A 16270-nucleotide genomic window follows, 5' to 3' on the forward strand; every position below is an offset into this window, starting at 1 on the left:
CAATGAAAAAAAATGCAGTGGAACTGGCTTCGAGGTCCAGAGTTGAGTTTGAGGGGTCTACCTTATCAGATGTCCTATTAGCAGTAAGCATTATCACCTCTAGCCCAACTGATGCAGCATAGTGGCTATAAAATGTACATAGGCTGAAGCATGGGGTTTGTCCATCTGCATTTACCCCATTGGACACAACATCCTGATTGTCATTATTATTTATTATAAATATGAATCTATAGCTTATTAATTATTATTCACTCTAAAAATGAGATTATTTTGGTTTCTATTACAGTGTTGTTGCTCTTTTAAGACATTGCCCCTTTAAGCGCCCTGTTGTGCAGCTGCGCCTAAACCATGCTTGAAACCGGTTGTAAAACTGCATTTGTAAAATGATTGAAGGAGTAGAGAATTAAACATGGTAGCAATGGAAAACTGGGATCCCCCTCTTTAAAACATTTGCCAAAACAATGTTGTGCAATTACTTTTTGTCAGAATACATGTTTCCCTCCTATGGCTCTCGCAACTTGAATGCGCCTCGAGAGGAATATTTATAACAATAACAATAGGCCGACTAGGTAAATAGGTAACGTATTCTACTATAGGGTTGTCTGATTGTTTTAATAACAACATTACATGGCAAAAATAGTAGAACTGGAAAGTTCCATTCTGAGTGATAAAGTATAGTCTTTGAATTACTTTACTAGCAGCTACAGTAGGCTACACACCGTTGTCTGAGTTGAGCAATGCGGTGGTGCGCATTATAGACTACAGTGGCTTGCGAAAGTATTCACCCCCTTCGCATTTTTTCCTATTTTGTTGCCTTACAACCTGGAATTAAAATGGATTTTTGGGGGGTTTGTATCATTTGATTTACACAACATGCCTACCACTTTGAAGATGCAAAAATATGTTATCTTGTGAAACAAACAAGAAATAAGACAAAAAAACAGAAAACTTGAGCGTGAATAACTATTCACCCCCCCAAAGTCAATACTTTGTAGAGCCACCTTTTGCAGCAATTACAGCTTGGGGTATGTCTCTATAAGCTTGGCACATCTAGCCACTGGGATTTTTGCCCATTCTTCAATGCAAAACTGCTCCAGCTCTTTCAAGTTGGATGGGTTCCGCTGGTGTACAGCAATCTTTAAGTCATACCACAGATTCTCAATTGGATTGAGGTCTGGGCTTTGACTAGGCCATTCGAAGACATTTAAATGTTTCCCCTTAACCTACTTGAGTGTTGCTTTAGCAGTATGCTTAGGGTCATTGTCCTGCTGGAAGGTGAACCTCCGTCCCAGTCTCAAATCTCTGGAAGACTGAAACAGGTTTCCCTCAAGAATTTCCCTGTATTTAGGTCAGAAGTTTACATACACCAAGTTGACTGTGACTTTAAACAGCTTGGAAAATTCCAGAAAATGATGTCATGGCTTTAGAAGCTTCTGATAGGCTAATTAACATAATTTGAGTCAATTGGAGGTGTACCTGTGGATGTATTTCAAGGCCTACCTTCAAACTCAGTGCCTCTTTGCTTGACATCATGGGAAATTCAAAAGAAATCAGCCAAGACCTCAGAAAAAAAGTTGTAGACCTCCACAAGTCTGGTTCATCCTTGGGAGCAATTTCCAAACGCCTGAAGGTACCACGTTCATCTGTACAAACAACAGTACGCAAGTATAAACACCATGGGACCATGCAGCCGTCATACCGCTCAGGAAGGAGACGCATTCTGTCTCCTAGAGATGAACGTACTTTGGTGCGAAAAGTGCAAATCAATCCCAGAACAACAGCAAAGGACCTTATGAAGATGCTGGAGGAAAAAGGTACACAAGTATCTATATCCACAGTAAAACGAGTCCTATATTGACATAAGGCCACTCAGCAAGGAAGAAGCCACTGCTCCAAAACCGCCATAAGAAAGCCAGACTACGGTTTGCAACTGCACATGGGGACAAAGATCGTACTTTTTGGAGAAATGTCCTCTGGTCTGATGAAACAAAAATATAAAATACATCTTGTACTCCAAGATGGCGTAGTAGTGCGGTCGTGTATTGTGTTGTGTCCTCGTGTAAATAGCCTGTTTCTTTTGTTTTTTGTCTTTCATTCGTATACAGTGAGGGAAAAAAGTATTTGATCCCTTGCTGATTTTGTACGTTTGCCCACTGACAAAGAAATAATCAGTCTATAATTGTAATGGTAGGTTTATTTGAACAGTGAGAGACAGACTAACAACAACAAAATCCAGAAAATCCAGTATGTCAAAAATGTTATAAATTGATTTGTATTTTAATTAGGGAAATAAGTATTTGACCCCCTCTCAATCAGAAAGATTTCTGGCTCCCAGGTGTCTTTTATACAGGTAACGAGCTGAGAATAGGAGCACACTCTTAAAGGGAGTGCTCCTAATCTCAGCTTGTTACCTGTATAAAAGACACCTGTCCACAGAAGCAATCAATCAATCAGATTCCAAACTCTCCAACATGGCCCAGACCAAAGAGCTCTCCAAGGATGTCAGGGACAAGATTGTAGACCTACACAAGGCTGGAATGGGCTACAAGACCATCGCCAAGCAGCTTGGTGAGAAGGTGACAACAGTTGGTGCGATTATTCGCAAATGGAAGAAACACAAAAGAACTGTCAATCTCCCTCGGCCTGGGGCTCCACGCAAGATGTCACCTCGTGGAGTTGCAATGATCATGAGAACGGTGAGGAATCAGCTCAGAACTACACAGGATGATCTTGTCAATGATCTCAAGGCAGCTGGGACATTAGTCACCAAGAAAACAATTGGTAACACACTACGCCGTGAAGGACTGAAATCCTGCAGCGCCCCCAAGGTCCCCCTGCTCAAGAAAGCACATATACAGGGCCGTCTGAAGTTTGCCAAGGAGAACTGGGTGAAAGTGTAAAATTGAGCTCTTTGGCATCAACTCAACTCGCTGTGTTTGAAGGAGGAGGAATGCTGCCTATGACCCCAAGAACACCATCCCCACCGTCAAACATGGAGGTGGAAACATTATGCTTTGGGGGTGTTTTTCTGCTAAGGGGACAGGACAACGTCACCGTATCAAAGGGACGATGGACGAAAACACACGGCCAAGGCAACAAAGGAGTGGCTCAAGAAGAAGCACATTAAGGTCCTGGAGTGGCCTAGCCAGTCTCCAGACCTTAATCCCATAGAAAATCTGTGGAGGGAGCTGAAGGTTCAAGTTGCCAAACGTCAGGCTCGAAACCTTAATGACTTGGAGAAGATCTGCAAAGAGGAGTGGGACAAAATCCCTCCTGAGATGTGTGCAAACCTAGTGGCCAACTACAAGAAACGTCTGACCTCTGTGATTGCCAACAAGGGTTTTGCCACCAAGTACTAAGTCATGTTTTGCAGAGGGGTCAAATACTTATTTCCCTCATTAAAATGCAAATCAATTTATAACATTTTTGACATGCGTTTTTCTGGATTTTGTTGTTGTTATTCTGTCTCTCACTGTTCAAATAAACCTACGATTAAAATTATAGACTGAGCATGTCTTTGTCAGTGGGCAAACGTACAAAATCAGCAGGGGATCAAATACTTTTTTCCCTCACTGTATATTTCTCTATCTCACTTTACATCCTTTAATCTAAATATGCTTTCCTGCAACCCGCCTCACCCAATGTGGAACGGAATCTATTATTTCTTTATTTTTATCAAGAACCTATGGCTGAAACTAGCCAGCTAGCCAGCTAACTAGCTACTTGCTATTAGCCACAGTTAGCGGTCTTCACCACTGTCCGTGGCCTGCACTACCTACCAGCCAGCTCTAGCCTGGACAATTATCGGCCAGTCTGCACAGCGTGCTATCGACCCAGAGCATATCGGATTTTCTGCCAGAATCACTGGACCTTAACACCGGACCATTGCAACTAGCTAGCTGCAACCGAATGGCTGTTGTTGGCTAATATCCCCTTCCCAACGTACCAGTTAGCCTTGAGCTAGCCTCGAGCTAGGCCCATCTCCCAGCTATCTACCTCTCTGTCAACCGGACGGGACCTCCTAGTGTCGACACGGAGCCCTGTCGATCCATCACGTCTGGTCTGCCGACGTAATCGTCTGATGTGCTTTCAACAGGCTTCCCTTTGCGACGACCACGAATATCCATCTGCTAGCCCCGGCCCGCTAGCACGCGCAATCAACAGCCGTGCCTTCTGCTCGCCTGTGCTTTAGCAGCCTACAATCTGCTCCCGGACTTACTTAGTGCTGTTCACTGGACCTTATGATCACACAGCTACACAGCTAATGCCTGCTGGACTGTTCCTTTACACGGTACCCCATCCTGTTTATCTGTTTAGCCTCAGCCCAAACTTTCGTCGCCATTACCAGTTGTTGTCTTAGCCCTCTCGAATAACACCTGTGATTGCGTTATGCCTCTCTGCCACAACGCACTAGAAGAACAGTTCTTAAAGCCTTTAGCCGTATCCTTAATCTATTCCTCCTCTGTTCCTCTGGTGATGTAGAGGTTATCCCAGGTCCTGTAGCCCCCAGTATCACTCCTATCATTTGTTGACTTCTGTAACCGTAAAAGCCTTGGTTTCTTGCATGTTAACATCAGAAGTCTCCTCCCCAACTTTGAGTTATTCACTGCGTTAGCACACTCTGCCAACCCTGATGTTCTAGCAGTGTATGAATCTTGGCTTAGGAAGGCCACCAAAAATTCAGAGATCTTCTATCCCGAACTACAACATTTTCCGTCTAGATAGAACTGCCAAAGGGGGCGGAGTTGCAATCTACTGTAGAGATAGCATGTAGAGCTCTATCATACTACCCAGGTCTGTGCCCAAACAGTTTGAGCTTCTACTTCTAAAGATCCACCTTTCCAGAAATAAGTCTCTCACTGTTGCCGCTTGCTACAGACCCCCCTCAGCCCCCAGTTGTGCCCTGGACACCATATGTGAATTGCTTGCCCCCCCATCTAACCTCAAGAGTTCGTACTGCTTGGTGACCTAAACTGGGATATGCTTAACACCCCGGCCTTCCTACAATCTAAACTAGATGCCCTCAATCTCACACAAATTATCAAGGAACCTACCAGGTACAACCCTAAATCCGTATACATGGGCACCCTCATAGATATCATCCTGACTAATTTACCCTCTAAATACACCTCCGCTGTCTTCAACCAGGATCTCAGCGATCACTGCCTCATTGCCTGCGTCAGTAATGGGTCCGCGGTCAAACGACCACCCCTCATCACTGTCAAACGCTCCCTAAAACACTTCAGCGAGCAGGCCTTTCTAATTGACCTGGCCCGGGTATCCTGGATGGATATTGACCTCATTCCGTCAGTAGAGGATGCCTGGATGTTCTTCAAAAGTAAACATGCCCCTGCACTGCTCCGAGACCTATGCTGTCACCATGGTTACCATCGACAGGGGCTGCCATAGCGACCCCAGCCCTGATGTTAAACTCAGAACAGGTGAGAAGAGAGAGAGAGTCTGTCTGATCTGTCTGTTATGAATATCTTGTAGATCTAGAATTAAATTACATCCGTTATATTAAGAAAACCTTAAATAAGCAAACACCATTCAAAAAATGCAGAAATAAGAACAGATATAGCCCCTGGTTTACCCCAGACTTGACTGCCCTTGACCAGCACAAAAACATCCTGTGGTGTACTGCATAAGCATCGAAAAGCCCCCGCGATATCCAACTTTTCAGGGAAGTCAGGAACCAATATACACAATCAGTTAGGAAAGCAAAGGCTAGCTTTTTCAAACAGAAATTTGCATCCTGTAGCACTAACTCCAAAAGGTTTTGGGACACTGTAAAGTCCATGGAGAATAAGAGCACCTCCTCCCAGCTACCCACTGCACTGAGGCTAGGAAACACTATCACCACCGATAAATCTACGATAATCGAGAATTTCAACAAGCATTTTGCTACGGCTGGCCATGCTTTCCACCTGGCTACCCCTACCCCGGCTACCAGCTCTGCACCCTCTGCTGCAACTTGCCCATGCCCCCCCGCTTCTCCTTCACCCAAATTCAGATAGCTGATGTCCTGAAAGAGCTGCTCAATCTGGACCCCTACAAATCAGCTGGCCTAGACAATCTGGACCCTTTCTTTCTCAAATTAGCCTCCGAAATTGTCGCAACCCTTATTACTAGCCTGTTCAACCTCTCTTTTGTATCGTCTGAGATCCCCAGAGATTGGAAACCTGCCACGGTACGTGACACTCTAGATCCAAACTGTTACAGACCTATATCCATCCTGCCCTGCCTTTCGAAAGTATTTGAAAGCCTAGTTAACAAACAGCTCACTGACCATTTCGAATCCCACGTACCTTCTCCGCTATGCAATCTGGTTTCCGAGCTGGTCATGGGTGCAACTCAGCCACGCTCAAGGTCCTAAACGATATAATAACCGCGATCGATAAAAGACAGTACTGTGCAACCGTCTTCATCGACCTGGCGAAGGCTTATGACTCTGTCAATCACTGCATTCTTATTGGCAGACTAAATAGCCTTGGTTTCTCAAATGACTGCCTCGCCTGGTTCACCAACTACTTCTCAGATAGAGTTCAAAGTGTCAAATCAGAGGGCCTGTTGTCTGGACCTCTGGCAGTCTCTATGGGGGTGCCACTGGGTTCAATTCTCGGGCAGACTCTATTCTCTGTGTATATCAATGATGTCGCTCTTGCTGCTGAGGACTCTCAGATCCACCTCTACGCAGACGACACCATTTTGTATACATCTGGCCCTTCATTGGACACTGTGTTAACAAACCTCCAAACAAGCTTCAATGCCATACAACACTCCTTCCGTGGCCTCCAACTGCTCTTAAACGCTAGTAAAACTAAATGCATGCTCTTCAATCGAACGCTGCTGCACCCGCCCGCCCGACTAGAATCACTACTCTCGGCGGGTCTGACTTAGAATATGTGGACAACTACAAATACCTAGGTGTCTGGTTAGACCGTAAACTCTCCTTCCAGACTCACATTAAGCATCTCCAATCCAAAGTTAAATCTAGAATCGGCTTCCTATTTCGCAACAAAGCCTCCTTCACTCATGCTGCTAAACATGCCCCCGTAAAACTGACTATCCTACCGATCCTTGACTTCGGCGATGTAATTTACAAAATAGCTTCCAACACTCTACTCAGCAAATTGGATGTAGTCTATCACAGTGCCATCCGTTTTGTCACCAAAGCCCCATATACTACCCACCATTGTGACCTGTACGCTCTCGTTGGCTGGCCCTCACTACATATTCGTCGCCAAACCCACTGGCTCCAGGTCATCTATAAATCACTTCTAGGCAAATCCCCGCCTTATCTTAGATCATTGATCACCATAGCAACACCCACCCGTAGTATGCGTTCCAGCAGGTATATCTCACTGGTCATCCCCAAAGCCAACACCTCCTTTGGCCGCCATTCCTTCCAGTTCTCTGCTGCACCCCAGTATCTCTATTTGCACATCTATCACTCCAGTGTTAATACTAAATTGTAATTATTTTGCACTATGGCCTATTTATTGCCTTACCTCCATAACTTACTACATTTACACACACTGTATATATCTTTTCTATTGTGTTATTGACTGTATGTTTTGTTTATTCCATGTGTAACTCTGTGTTGTTGTTTTTATCGCACTGCTTTGCTTTATCTTGGCCACGTCGCAGTTGTAAATGAGAACTTGTTCTCAACTGGCCTACCTGGTTAAATAAAGGAAATATAAAAAATAACTGTTTGGCCATAATGACCATCGTTATGTTTGGAGGAAAAGGGGGGATCTTGCAAGCCGAAGAACACCATCCCAACCGTGAAGCATGGGGGTGGCAGCATCATGCTGTGGGGGTGCCTTGCTGCAAGAGGGACTGGTGCACTTCACAAAATAGATGGCATCATGAGGAAGGAAAATTATGTGGATATATTGAAGCAACATCTCAAGACATCAGTCAGGAAGTTAAAGCTTGGTCGCAAATGGGTCTTCCAAATGGACAATGACCCCAAGCATACTTCCAAAGTTGTGGCAAAATGGCTTAAGGACAACAAAGTCAAGGTATTGGAGTGGCCATCACAAAGCCCTGACCTCAATCCTATAGAACATTTGTGCACAGAACTGAAAAAGCGTGTGCGAGCAAGGAGGCCTACAAACCTGACTCAGTTACACCAGCTCTGTCATGAGGAATGGGCCAAAATTCACCCAACTTATTGTGGGAAGCTTGTGGAAGGCTACCCGAAACGTTTGACCCAAGTTAAACAATTTAAAGGCAATGCTACCAAATACTAATTGAGTGTATGTAAACGTCTGACTCACTGGGAATGTGATGAAAGAAATAAATAAAAGCTGAAATAAATCTCTCTCTACTATTATTCTGACATTTCACATTCTTAAAATAAAGTGGTGATCCTAACTGACCTAAGACAGGGAATTTTTACTAGGATTAAATGTCAGGAATTGTGAAAAACTGAGTTTAAATGTATTTGGCTACGGTGTATGTAAACTTCCGACTTCAACTTAGATTGCACACAGGTGGACTTTATTTAACTAATTATGTGACTTCTGAAGGTAATTGGTTGCACCAGATCTGTTTTAGGGCTTCATAGCAAAGGGGGTGAATACATATGCACGCACTACTTTTCCGTTATTTAGTTTTTAGAATTTTTTTAACAAGTCTTTTTTTTAATTTCACTTCACCAATTTGGACTATTTTGTGTATGTTCATTAAATGAAATCCAAATAAAAATCCATTTAAATTACAGGTTGTAATGCAACAAAATAGGAAAAACGCCAAGGGGGATGAATACTTTTACATGGCACTGTATTTAATTCCCTTCATCTGAACATCGGAGTGTCAGCAATCATGCATGTCAGTTCAGTGCACACAGCATAACAGAGAAAATTATATATTTTAAAATACATTTATTTGAATATAACATTTGTAGAACAGACGCTTCTGTCTGTATTATGCCATGTCATCTCCAAACCAGCCCCCCCAAAATGACCTCTCCAAAATCCATATGACGGAGAACTTTAACTCTTTGAGTTGTCTTGGGTATGTCTGTATCAGTTTTGCACATCTGGACTTGGTGATTTTCTCCCATTCTTCCTTGCAGATTTTCTCGAGCTTAAATTAGATTGGGAGCGGCGGTGAGCAGCAATATTAAAGTCTTTCCACAGATTTTCAATGGGATTCAAGTCTGGGCTTTGGCTGGGCTTCTCAAGGACATTCACATTCTTGTTCTGAAGCCATTCCAGCGTTGCTTTGGCTGTATGCTTGGGCTCATTTTGAACGTATATCTTCACCCCAGTCTAAGGTTGTTTGTACTCTGAAACAGGTTTAATCAAGGGTTTGCCTGTATTTGGCTCCATTCATTGTTCCCTCTATCCTTACCAGTCTCCCAGTCCCTGCTGGTGAAAAGCACCATGCTCCACGGTAGGGCTAGTGTTAGACAGGTGATGAGCGGTCTGGTTTTCTACAGACATAATGCTTTGCATTCAGGCCAAAGAGTTACATTTTTGTCTCATCAGACCACAGAATATTTTGCCTTATGCGCTCAGTCTTTCACGTGCCTTTTTGCAAACTCCAGGCGTGCTGTCATGTGCCTTTTTCCCAGGAATGGTTTCCGTCTGGCCACTCTCCCATAATGCCCAGATTGGTGAAGTGCTGTAGAGATTGTTGTCCTTCTGGCAGGTTCTCCCATCTCAACCAAGGAACTGTGTAGTTCTGTCAGTGGTCATTGGGTTCTTGGGTTCCTCCCTGACCAAGGTCCTTCTTGTCCCATTGCTCATGTTTGATCGGACGGCCAGCTCTAGGCACAGTCTTGGTAGTTCCATATTTCTTCAATTTCCCAATGACGGAGACCACTGTGCTCTTGGAAACGTTCAACACTCTAGAAATTGTTTTATACCCTTCACCAGATACTGTTTATGCCTCATCACAATTCTCTCTCTGACAGTTCCTTCAACTTCATGGTATAGTGTCTGCTCTGACATGCACTGTCAATTGTGGGACCTTATATAGACAGGTGTGTTTCTTCCTAAATCATTTCCAAACAATTGAATTGGCCACAGGTGGACTCCACTCAAGTTGTAGTGACTAGGGTTGAATATTTTACAAAATGTTCCATCCCGAGAAAAAATCACTTTCTCCCGGGTAACCCAGTATTTCCTGCCAAAACCGGACGTGTCATTCAAAAGCATTATAAAGCATATAAATAGGCCTATGTCTGGATTTGATTAGAGCTTTAATTGAAAATTCAAGCCTGATGCTACCTGAACCTGATGAGCCATACATTAAATACATTTTATGAGTCGTACATTAAAGCCCAAAGATTGTGCGGTTAGCCAATAAATAAATGATATACGGAAGTTTACATACACTTGGTTGGAGTCATTAAAACTCGTTTTTCAACAACTCCACAAATGTCTTATTAACAAACTATAGTTTTGGTAAGTTGGTTAGGACATCTACTTTGTGCATGACACAAGTAATTTTTCCAACAATTGTTTACAGGCAGATTATTTCACTTATAATTCACTGTATTCCAGTGGGTCAGAAGTTCACATACACTGTGCCTTTAAACAGCTTGGGAAATTCCAGAAAATGATGTCATGGCTTTAGAAGCTTCTAATAGGCTAATTGACATCATTTGAGTCAATTGGAGGTGTACTTGTGGATGTATTTCAAGGCCTACCTTCAAACTCAGTGCCTCTTTGCTTGACATCATGGGAAAATCAAAAGCATTCAGCCAAGACCTCAGAATTGTAGACCTCCACAAGTCTGGTTCATCCTTGGGAGCAATTTCCAAACGCCTGAAGGTACCACGTTCCTCTGCACATACAATAGTACGCAAGTATAAACACCATGGGACCACGCAGCCATCATACCGCTCAGGAAGGAGACGCATTGTCTCCTAGAGATGAACGTACTTTAGTGCAAATCAATCCCAGAACAACAGCAAAGGACCTTGTGAAGATGCTGGAGGAAACAGGTACAAAAGTATCTATATGCACAGTAAAACGAGTCCTATATCGACATAACCTGAAAGGCCGCTCAGCAAGGAAGAAGCCACTGCTCCAAAAAAGCCTTCAGTTTGCAACAACAAATGGGTACAAAGACCGTACTTTTTGGATAAATGTCCTCTGGTCTTATGAAACAAAAATAGAACTGTTTGGCCATAATGACCATCATTATGTTTAGAGGAAAAAGGGGGTGGCTTGCAAGCCAAAGAACACCATCCCAACCGTCAAGCATGGGGGTGGCAGCATCATGCTGTGGGGGTGCTTTGCTGCAAGAGGGACTGGTGCACTTCACAAAATAGATTGCATCATGAGGAAGGAAAGTTATGTGGATATATTGAAGCAACATCTCAAGACATCAGTCAGGAAGTTAAAGCTTGGTCGCAAATGGGTCTTCCAAATGGACAATGACTCCAAGCATACTTCCAAAGTTGTGGCAAAATGGCTTAAGGACAACAAAGTCAAGGTATTGGAGTGGCCATCACAAAGCCCTGACCTCAATCCTATAGAACATTTGTGGGCAGAACTGAAAAAGCATGTGCGAGCAAGGAGGCCTACAAACCTGACTCAGATACACCAGCACTGTCAGGAGGAATAGGCCAAAATTCACCCAACTTATTGTGGGAAGCTTGTGGAAGGCTACCCGAACCGTTTGACCAAAGTTAAACAATTTATAGGCAATGCTACCAAATACTAATTGAGTGTATGTAAACTTCTGACCCACTGGGAATGTGATTAAATAAATAAAAGCTGAAATAAATCACTCTCTACTATTATTCTGACATTTCACATTCTTAAAATAAAGTGTGTGATCCTAACTGACCTAAGACAGCGAATTTTTACTAGGATTAAATGTCAGGAATTGTGAAAAACTGAGTTTAAATGTATTTGGCTAAGGTGTACAGTGGGGGAAAAAAGTATTTAGTCAAAAGATGAGAGAGGCCTGTAATTTTCATCATAGGTACAAGGCAACTATGACAGACAAATTGAGAAAAAGAAATCCAGAAATTCACATTGTAGGATTTTTTATGAATTTATTTGCAAATTATGGTGGAAAATAAGTATTTGGTCACCTACAAACAAGCAAGATTTCTGGCTCTCACAGACCTGTAACTTCTTCTTTAAGAGGCTCCTCTGTCCTCCACTGGTTACCTGTATTAATGGCACCTGTTTGAACTTGTTATCAGTACAAAAGACACCTGTCCACAACCTCAAACAGTCACACTCCAAACTCCACTATGGCCAAGACCAAAGAGCTGTCAAAGGACACCAGAAACAAAATTGCAGACCTGCACCAGGCTGGGAAGACTGAATCTGCAATAGGTAAGCAGCTTGGTTTGAAGAAATCAACTGTGGGAGCAATTATTAGGAAATGGAAGACATACAAGACCACTGATAATCTCCCTCGATCTGGGGCTCCACGCAAGATCTCACCCAGTGGGGTCAAAATGATCACAAGAACGGTGAGCAAAAATCCCAGAACCACACGGGGGGACCTAGTGAATGACCTGCAGAGAGCTGGGACCAAAGTAACAAAGTCTACCATCAGTAACACACTACGCTGCCAGGGACTCAAATCCTGCAGTGCAAGACGTGTCCCCCTGCTTAAGCCAGTACATGTCCAGGCCCGTCTGAAGTTTACTAGACTGCATTTGGATGATCCAGAAGAGGATTGGGAGAATGTCATATGGTCAGATGAAACCAAAATAGAACTTTTTGGTAAAAACTCAACTCATCGTGTTTGGAGGACAAAGAATGCTGAGTTGCATCCAAAGAACACCATACCTACTGTGAAGCATGGGGGTGGAAACATCATGCTTTGGGGCTGTTTTTCTGCAAAGGGACCAGGACGACTGATCCGTGTAAAGGAAAGAATGAATGGGGCCATGTATCGTGAGATTTTGAGTGAAAACCTCCTTCCATCAGCAAGGGCATTGAAGATGAAACGTGGCTGGGTCTTTCAGCATGACAATGATCCCAAACACACCGCCCGGGCAACGAAGGAGTGGCTTCGTAAGAAGCATTTCAAGGTCCTGGAGTGGCCTAGCCAGTCTCCAGATCTCAACCCCATAGAAAATCTTTGGAGGGAGTTGAAAGTCTGTGTTGCCCAGCGACAGCCCCAAAACATCACTGCTCTAGAGGAGATCTGCATGGAGGAATGGGCCAAAATAGCAGCAACAGTGTGTGAAAACCTTGTGAAGACTTACAGAAAACGTTTGACCTGTGTCATTGCCAACAAAGGGTATATAACAAAGTATTGAGAAACTTTTGTTATTGACCAAATACTTATTTTCCACCATAATTTGCAAATAAATTCTTTTTTTTTTCTCATTTTGTCTGTCATAGTTGACGTGTACCTATGATGAAAATTACAGGCCTCTCTCATCTTTTTAAGTGGGAGAACTTGCACAATTGGTGGCTGACTAAATACTTTTTTCCCCCACTGTATGTAAACGTCCAACTTCAACTGTAGGCTACTGCACATTACGCACGACAGAAGAACATTAAAGCCAATAGATATAGCTAGCTATACGCTCTCTTGGATAAATAAATTAAACAAGCTCCAGTAGGCTAATATTTTTGAGTGTGAACTGTATTACTGTACAGTATTGTATTACACTGTATTATATGGACAGGAATTACGCACCTCGTTCAAACCATGATAAAGCAGAAGAGAACATTATTATTAACATGCGATTCTGGTGAAGCACATGCAGCCTATGAAGTTCAAAGTATAGGCGAGCGAATAGTATTTTAATTTTGAGAAATATTTGTATGATTTGTAGGCTGATGCATATATACCTTTCAGAATATTTCCCCTAATCTAATTAGCCTACCTTCTCTTTCTCTCTCTAGTGTTGCTTCATTCCTTCCTCGCGTTCAACTGTTTTGTTGTCCTTATATCCATCATTCTAATGACATACTTGAATAATATAGGACTAGAATTAGATGCAGAAGGCTTTCACTTCTCTTCATGAAGATTGAATGGTTATGGTTCTGAATAAATAACTGAATAACCTACCGCCATCACGCGTTCGCTCTTCTTTCAAAACTACCTGTAAAGTTATATTGGCTGCTGTATTTAACATTCAGCAAACATGAGCTTGCGTCCCTCTTCGAATAGTCGATTGGTATAAGAAATGCTAAAAAAATTATGTCCAGCAAGCTGTTCTAGTCTAGCTTTTCCTGCATGGGACTCCAAGAGCTAAGGAGCGTTTTTTAAAGAGAGAGGCCAGTGGAGCACAGGTGTGTGTGTATTGCGCAAGAGACAGAGGCTATAAATTAGAATCTTATTATGCATCACCCATCATTCATCATTCAAATATAAGGCTAATACTGCATTGAATGTATTACATGAAAGAGGTAGGCTAGGACATCTATATATAGGCCTGAACAGGATGATCTATTTTGGATGCAATTTGAATGGAATTGATGGAGAGAAAGACTGCGAGAGTGTGCTTGTGCATGCACTGATTTAAACCAACGATATTCGAGTGATAGGCTGTTTTAAAACTCTGCAGCTGCAATAAAGAAATAAATAAAAGATTTACAATTAAAAAATATGGTGACCCCCAAAAGCCAGATGGAGATGTGTAAACTAGACGCGCATTCTGTCTTTATATTGCTGTAGCATAGGCTATGTAAATGTAGGCCTACCTGTCACACGAAAAAAAGTTACCATGAGATAATAGGTCTACATGCATTGTGAACTGCACGCCATACTGAGATGGGATGTCTGTCCCCACCCCTTGCGTTGATGATTCAGCATGCCAGATTTAGACATTGCATATGATTTAACTGTTCCATTTCACGTCATGATGTTCATATATATAATTTATTATAATTTACCAGTTTCTCTCAGTTATTTCTCCCGGGAAAAGGGAGTGGTTTTGGGCAGTAAATCTCAGTAACCGGGATCCCGCCATTTAACCCTAGTAGTGACATCTCAAGGATTATCAAGGAAATTGGATGCACTTGAGCTCAATTTGGAGTGTCATAGCAAAGGGGTGTGAATACTTATGTAAATTAGATATATCTGTATTTCTTTTCCATAAATTTGTAACAATTTCTAAAAACATGTTTTCACTTTGTCATTACAGGGTAGTGTGTAGATGTGTGAGAAAAAAACGACTTAATACATTTTGAATTCAGGCTGCAACAACAAAATGTGGAATAAGGGGTATGAATACTTTCTGAAGGCACTATCTGTTTCATGTCTCAGGTAGCACGTGAAAGACAGCATGGATAAAATGCAAAAATGTAATAATATTTGCCATATTCTAATAATTCTCATGTGCCAATGTATCGCCCGTGCCATGGTGAAATTTGCACTCCTGTAAATCTGAAAGAATTGGATGGTGAAACTTGCATCCAGCCAACCAGAAAAGCAAGGCAATTCATGCATTTTTTAGATTCAGGACAATCCTTGCAGGGGTCACATTAGATTTCAGAAATCAGCATCCTTGCAGGGGTCACATTAGAGTTCAGAAATCAGCATTTTCAAAATGCAGACCATCAGAAAATCTGCGTTTTAATCCAATTCACCTGTGTTTTTTATATTGAAAGTCAACCGTGTTTTTTTTGCTTCAATAGAGTGATCAGGGGCGTGTAAATATTTACATTTGCATTTTAGTCATTTAACAGACGCTCTTATCCAGAGCTACATTTTTTTTTCCTCATACTGGTCCCCCATGGGAAATGAACCCACAACCCTGGCGTTGCAAGCGCCATGCTCTACCAACTGAGCTACAGAAAATACATTAGTGTAACACATTTGGCAGAAAATGGCAACCAAATCTCACTTAGGGCCCCCAAAACGCTTAGGGCCCCCTGCACATATTCAAGTTAGCCTTATGAACATAGAAACTTGGTTGCAGTTTCTATGATAATTTGGTAAAATGTTTAATACATCTTTAATACTGGTAATCAGAATGTGTTGTTAGGTGTCAAGTTATATGGCTGCAATTTGATTGTTTGAAGTGTAATTTTACAATTGTTTTCAAAAAAGCTATTGTTTACCTATTATTATTTTCTAAATCAATAATGTTTATTTATTGGGCCCACCACTCAGATTATATTTTGGCCCACCAAACCCAAAAGTTTGAGCACCCCTGCTATATAACTACACACATTACACTAGGCTCTACACACATTACACTAAAAAAAAATACTATGCTATGGATATTTTACAAAATGGCTGTGGTTTAACCTCCTCCCCAGGCTCAAGCCAGGGGTGTGATCATTAGTCCAAACAGTTGCAGAACGAAACTATTTGC

At 42.3% G+C, this 16270-nt stretch overlaps 1 protein-coding gene across 4 annotated transcripts in view; it reads right to left on the reverse strand.

Annotated features, from left to right (window-relative positions):
* LOC311150709 (uncharacterized protein) overlaps positions 1 to 16270 on the reverse strand; it is a 50662-nt gene that overhangs the window by 33798 nt on the left and 594 nt on the right. The window lies entirely within an intron of this gene.

Source organism: Coregonus lavaretus (genome assembly GCF_964263955.1).
Source record: "Coregonus lavaretus genome assembly, chromosome: 23".
Taxonomy (NCBI): domain Eukaryota; kingdom Metazoa; phylum Chordata; class Actinopteri; order Salmoniformes; family Salmonidae; genus Coregonus; species Coregonus lavaretus.